Raw genomic sequence first — 6,259 nt, 5'->3', positions numbered from 1 at the left:
GCATGTGAACGTGTGTAATGCCTCCGCACACGTGCCCAGGTAGCTGCTCCCTGGGACACGCACGTTTCTGAGACTGCTTACTTTTGTGCCTGGTCTGTGTTCACCTCCGTGCCCCTTCCCAGCGTACACACGCATCATCCCGCACTCACGCGGGAGCACAGCACACTGCCATGGGGAGGTGAGTGCTCTCTGATGTTTCAGCAGAGCGCTAGGGGACAGAGAGAGCAGGGCAGGGCTTGGCTGCTCCTTGCCTGCTAGTGGATGCTGGAGAGGGAAGCAGAACACAAGCCAGCCAGGACCGCCCAGCTGCCCTCTGCACCCAGCTGGAGTCAAGGGAAATGGCCTCTAGGGCTGGTGGGAGGCAGGAGACAGTAGGTGGCCTTGATGAGCAGGCTGAAGGCTACCCCCCTTCCAAGAAGGCTACCCTACTTCCAAGGCCCTTTGCCAGGGGAGGCTCTGGTGAGCCTGGGAGCTTACAGAGAGAGGTTGCCGCCTGCTAGGGCCTCTTACACCTGCACTCCAGCCTCTGCTCGGGGCGTGGGGCTCCAGCGGCCAGGTTGTGGGGCCTGGCTCAACTCTCTCTCCATCCTGCAGCCAGAGCTGCCTACAAAGGCGAGATACATAAATCACCTTCCTCAAGTTGGGGACCAATAATGGAGCCCGTGTGCAGAAAACCAGCACAGGCCCTCTCTCTCTCTCCCTCGCTCCCTCCCCCTCACCCTGATCCCTACCCTAGGTCTGTGATATCCCCTCCACCCACCACAGCTCCCCTCCAGTGTGCTTTTGCGCGCCCCAGCTCGCTCACCCCCTTTGTCCTTCCTACACCTCTGTCCCCTGGAGTCACTACTCACCCTGGGTACAAATCCTCATCCTCAAAAGACGTGCGGCCTCCCAGGGGCCTCCTCTCCCTGCCCAGAGCATCCCTCCAGGGCACCATGAGGACACCCTGGCCAACATGCTGGCCTTTCCTTTCCTCTCTCCTGTCTTTCCCAGGGACCGTCACTTGCCCGGCACTGTGGTCCACCCCGACCCGGTCACCGCCTGCGTGGCTGCACCTCTGAAGTTGGAAACTCAGTCATCCCCCCCCTCCACCCCTCCTCCTGCCCAGATAGCCCTCTCTCCTGAGACATACCTTCTGCTTGCCACCCTCTTCCAGACCCCTCTGTCCTACAAGTCCCACCCCTCCCTGGGACTCCTCATGCCTATCATTCCCTGTGCATTATCGTGGGACTGTCTTGCCCTAGGGCCAGCCTCGCCAGACTTCACCTGGGACTGATGGCATTGCCATCTTAGACCCTTAATCCCTCATGGTGATTGCTTCACCTGGACACTGCACCCCTTTGGTTTCCCTGTGCCCTGTCTGTATGTCCCGTCTGCCCTGCTGGCTCTCCTGGCCTTGCTTCTTGATGAACTGAGGGTGTCTGTGCTTGGGGTTCATTGAGCTTCTTGGATACATGTTTTTTTTTAAGTTTGGGAAAATTTCAGCTGTTATTTCTTCCTGTATGTTTTCTGTTCTCTTTCTCCCTTCCTCTTGGACTCCAGTTACCCATATATCAGGTTGTTTGGAAATGTCCTACAGCTCACTGGTGCTCTTTCCATTAAAAATAATCTTTTTTTTTTTCCTGCTTCATTTTGGATAGTTATTTTACTGCTATGTCTTCAAGCTCACTAATCTTTTCTTCTGTCTTGTCTAATCTGCCACGAATCCAATTCCGTGTATCTTTCATCTCAGACATTGTAAGTTTCAACTCTTCAAGGTCCAATTTGGATCTTTTTTTATGTCTTCGTGTCTCTACTTAACATTTGAAAATATAGAATACATTTATAAAAACTGTTTTAGAATCCTTCTCTGCTAACTCTAACATCGTGCCAGTTCTGGGTCAGTTTCAGGTGATTGATATCTTTTCTTTATGGGTCACGTTTTCCAGCTTTTTTGTATGTCTGGTGATTCTCTCTCCCTTCCTTCCTTCCTTCCTTCCTTCCTTCCTTCCTTCCTTCCTTCCTTCCTTCCTTCCTTTCTTTCTTTCTTTCCTTCCTCCTCCCTCCCTCTCTTCCTTCCTTCCTTCCTATCTAACAGGCCTTTAATTCCTTTTATTTTTCTTGTATAAAACATGTGGTGGCCACAGCTGNTCCCTTCCTCCCTCCCTTCCTCCCTCCCTCCCTCCCTTCCTTCCTATCTAACAGGCCTTTAATTCCTTTTATTTTTCTTGTATAAAACATGTGGTGGCCACAGCTGGAGGCTGGGTCCTGTGGACAGAGACTCAGTGTGCGTCTTTACAAGATGTTTCAGTGAATCCCTGATAGGGAGACTTGGTGAATACAGTCTCTTTCCAAAGACTGGGGTGAGAGAACTACAGGTCTTGGGAATGGCATCAAAAGTGGCCTTGGTGTAATTGCCCTGGGTGGCAGTGTAGTCCCTGGCTGAGATGTAGCCATCCTCAACACCAGTCGTCATCAGTAGCTTCTTGGGCACAGGGGCTGAGACAATGCCAATGCCCCTGGTGTTGGAGATAAGGCACACCAGCACAGGGCCACAGCGGCTGGTCACCCTGCATGGGACAATGTGGGGTCTGCTGATCTTGCTCCCCTGGTATTCTTGCTGCACGGGATGGTGGAAACTTGGCCAGGATAATGGCCCCATGGATGGCAGTGGGTACCTCCTTGAAGCACTTAATACCCAGACCACTGTGTTTATTGTAATCTCCAATGGCAGCCAATGCCTTGAACCCAGTCCGCTGGCCAGCACGGGTCTGCTTCTGCACCAACACAGTCTTCCAAACCTCATCCATAGAGGATGTCCCCAGGAAAAAGTCAGCAATCTCAGATTCCTTCCTTGATGGGCAGGGAGAAGAGATAGATCTCCTCCAGAGACTTGGTCTTTGTGATCTTGACCAGGTGGCTCAGCTTGGTGTCAGCGATCCACTCCTCGTCCTCAGCCCTACCTCTGAGAGCTCTGTGGCCTCTCTCTGACCACGGCTCTCACTCTGGCCCCAGATGCCACTGCTGAAGCCTCCAGGGAAGCCACCGGCCTCCCATTCCAGGGCACCTGGGTCCTCTAGGCCCTCCTGGAGCACCGGCATCATTTGTTCTAGGAAGCAGTTAGATTACTTGGTAACTAATGGATCCTTTTGGGTCTTGCTTTATGATTTGTTAGATGGGTTTTAGCAACGCTCAGTCTGGGTCTTATTCTCCACCTCTGAGGCAGGACCTTCCTAAGTGCTCTACCCCCTGCCTTGTGAATTATGAGTTTTCCAGTCTGGCTGGGGGAAACAGGCACTGTTCTCCCATCCTTTTAGATGGTTCCTTCTCAAAAGCCACTACTTCATGTATTTTTCTTCTGAATTGTTGGTGGTTTCAAATGGAATAGTAAATCTGGCCTCTGTTACTCCATCTTGGCCAAAGTGACAGTCAGTCACCAAGCGTGGTGAATCTACTTCCTAATCATTCTTGAATCTATCACCTTCTCTCCCAGCCCCTGTCATGGCTCCAGACCCCATTACCTCCTGCCTGCGGTGACACCCATTGTCGCCCAGGGCTATGTCTCTGCTCCAGGAAAATCCTTTTCTGTGCAGAGCCGATCTTTGATCTTTCTAGATTGCACTCTGACCATGCTGTGCCCCAGCCTCAAACCAGTTTGCTTCTCATCGTCTTTGGGTTAATTTCAAACTCCTGCCTATGGCTCATCACGTCTTGATACAGCCAACCAAACGGAACTGCTTATATTTTCCCAAGGGGCCATTCTCTCTCTGTGGGGTCTTTGCTCATGCTGTTCCTCCTGCCAGGGACTCTTGCCCTCCCTCTTCTCTTCTACTTTTCCTGTAGGCCTCAGCATAGGGGACACTGGGTCCAGCATGCCCTTTCACCTCTTGGGTAGGGGAAGGTGCAGACCTGCCCCTTAGCATGAATTACTCCGCATCATTGGTGCCTGGGGTGGCGGTGTCCCCGAGGTTGGGCCTCCCTGAGGGTGAGACCCTGGCCCCTCCTGCTGAGCCCTGCCCAACATATCTGCTGAACGAAGGAATAAGTGAATGAATGCACGGATGAATAGAATAGAATTATGGTCAAGGCCAAATAGGGAAGGAGGCCAGGACTGTGACTCAAGAGACCTGTATCCTCTTCCCAGTCCTGTCCCAACTTGCTGTGTGATCTCAGGCCATCACTGGGCACAGTAAAGTGATCTCCAAGGTTTCGTCTGGATCTGTCATGACACTCACATGTGTCCACAGCATCGTGGAATGAGTTGTAGTCATACTGAACCCATCCTCCTTGTTTGACTGGGGGGGAAACGGAGGCCTAGTGGGGGGGGCAGTGGGACCCCAGAGGACTCAGTGCATCAGTGACAAAGCCCAGCTCAAGACCCATGTGGCTGTTCTCAGTTCTTCTGGGCTTTGGCAAAGAGTGTGGTGGAAAAGGAGTCCCTACTCCCTCTGTCCTGGTAGAGGGTGGGTTGTGGGCAGGGTGGGGCCCTCCACGCTTAGGGCCAGGACTTCTCTGTGCCTGGTGCTTCCCCAGGATTCAGACACACCAATAGGGAAGAGGAGAAGGGTCACTCTGAAGTGGTCACATAACCAGACTGGGGGAAGACCTGGGGGGAGGCTCAAGGTCAGCCTGAGTTCAGACCCTGTCCGGCTTAATTATTCATTAACCTGGAAAGTCCAGGCACTGAGTTAATGACCAGCACAAGGCTGGGGAGGAGGAAATTCCTCCCAGAGGGTGGGCATGACCTGCAAGAATAAGTAAACATGTAATGAACAGTTGGTGGAGGGACTCTTCGTCCATCCATCCATCCATCCATCCATCCATCCATCCATCCATCTTTCCATTCATTTGCTTCTCTCTCTGTGCCTGTCGATGAGCAGAATGCTGGAGTTCCAGCTGGTGCAAGGACAGAACCGTGGAGACCAGGACAGCCCAGAGAGGTCAGTATTGTGGCAGGAGCCGCACAGGGGTCTGGGAGAGCACAGAGGGGACACCCCAACTCAGCCCAGTGAAGTGGGCCAAGCTGCCTGGAGAGGGTGAGACCACAGAGGACCCCTCAGATGGACCCACAGATTTCCTGTGGCTGGGCCACATGTGGAAGGTGTGGTATGCTGGGGGGGCCTGTCAGCCTCTTGGCCCCACCACATCCCAGCTCAACCTCTGTCACATTCCCTGCTGTCAGGGACGGTGCCCTCCGAGCCCACCTCTACCCTTGCTGTCTTTCCATGGAGAGACTAGGTTGGGGATGTCCTCCGATGGGCTGGCCACCCTGCAGCCCCCATCGCCAGCGCCTGGCCCTCGGGCGATCCTGGTGGACTATTGGCTGAGGAGGGGCTGCGGGAGGCCGGAAGTGCAAGCTGAGAAAGGAGAGAGGGGTCCCCTCTTGGGGACCAGTGGGCACAGCTGTGGTGGAGGTCCCATCCAAGGGAAGAAGGCTCCATGGATGGAGAGTTCCAGGAGCCATCTGGTGGTCTTGTTCCTGGGCTTGAGGGAGTCATGTGCTAGGACTGGGTGCAGATGGGAATTGGGGGCGTGAGGGTGGGGTTCCCCTGTGGGAGGGCAGGAAGGGCGGTGGGAGGCTGAGGAGAGGGTTGGAAGGAGGTGGGTTCTCAGGGTGAGGAGGGGAGGGCAGGGAGGAGAGACAGGAAGAAAGGGGAGAAACAGACTGGGAACAGGAAGATGGGACAAGGAGGCTGGGACTGCTGCAGGGCGGTGGTGGGTGGGGCAGGATGTCTCCTGGGAAAGTGGAGGAAGGGACATTCAGGGGGTTCAATTGTTGGCAGCACCGACCTGGGAGCTCCCTGGGGCCCGGTGCTTGTGCACATGGGTGCCTGTGTGTGTCATCATGTGTGTAGGTCACTGTGTGTGTAGGTCACTGTGTGTACTACCGGTCCCCACTCTCATGCCTCCCGCGTGGCTGGCTTCTCCTAAAGGCCCCTGTCCTCTCCCAGTGGGGTCTGGCCTCCCCCTCACTCTGGGAGAAGTCTGAAGGAGGAGAGGGGCTGGAGATCACTAACTGTGCTCAGCTCCCCAGCTTTCTTGCTGGGAGGTAGATGGAACAGCAGAGGCCCCAGCCTGGACCCAGCCCCACTGCTCTCTGGGAGCCTCGGGAAAGGCCTGGATGATGGTGGCTGTTCTTACTGAAATGAAACACAACCCACACAGGGGCCAGTTCACAGCCCCTGTCTCAGCCTGTCCTGGCTCTAGAATGGAATCCCGGCACCGCAGCCATGCAAGCCGGCCTCAGTGCGAGGGACGGCGGGGGGGGGGGGGGGGGGGG

General features: G+C 54.8%; 1 pseudogene; it reads right to left on the bottom strand.

Annotated features, from left to right (window-relative positions):
• Positions 1–2,261: 2,261 nt before the first annotated feature.
• On the bottom strand, positions 2,262–3,523 carry LOC100473679 (annotated as a pseudogene).
• Positions 3,524–6,259: the final 2,736 nt, after the last annotated feature.

Source organism: Ailuropoda melanoleuca, chromosome 7 (assembly GCF_002007445.2).
Source record: "Ailuropoda melanoleuca isolate Jingjing chromosome 7, ASM200744v2, whole genome shotgun sequence".
Lineage (NCBI taxonomy): Eukaryota > Metazoa > Chordata > Mammalia > Carnivora > Ursidae > Ailuropoda > Ailuropoda melanoleuca.
The sequence above is the reverse complement of the archived record's forward strand: the minus strand, read 5'-3'. Positions and strand labels throughout refer to the sequence as shown.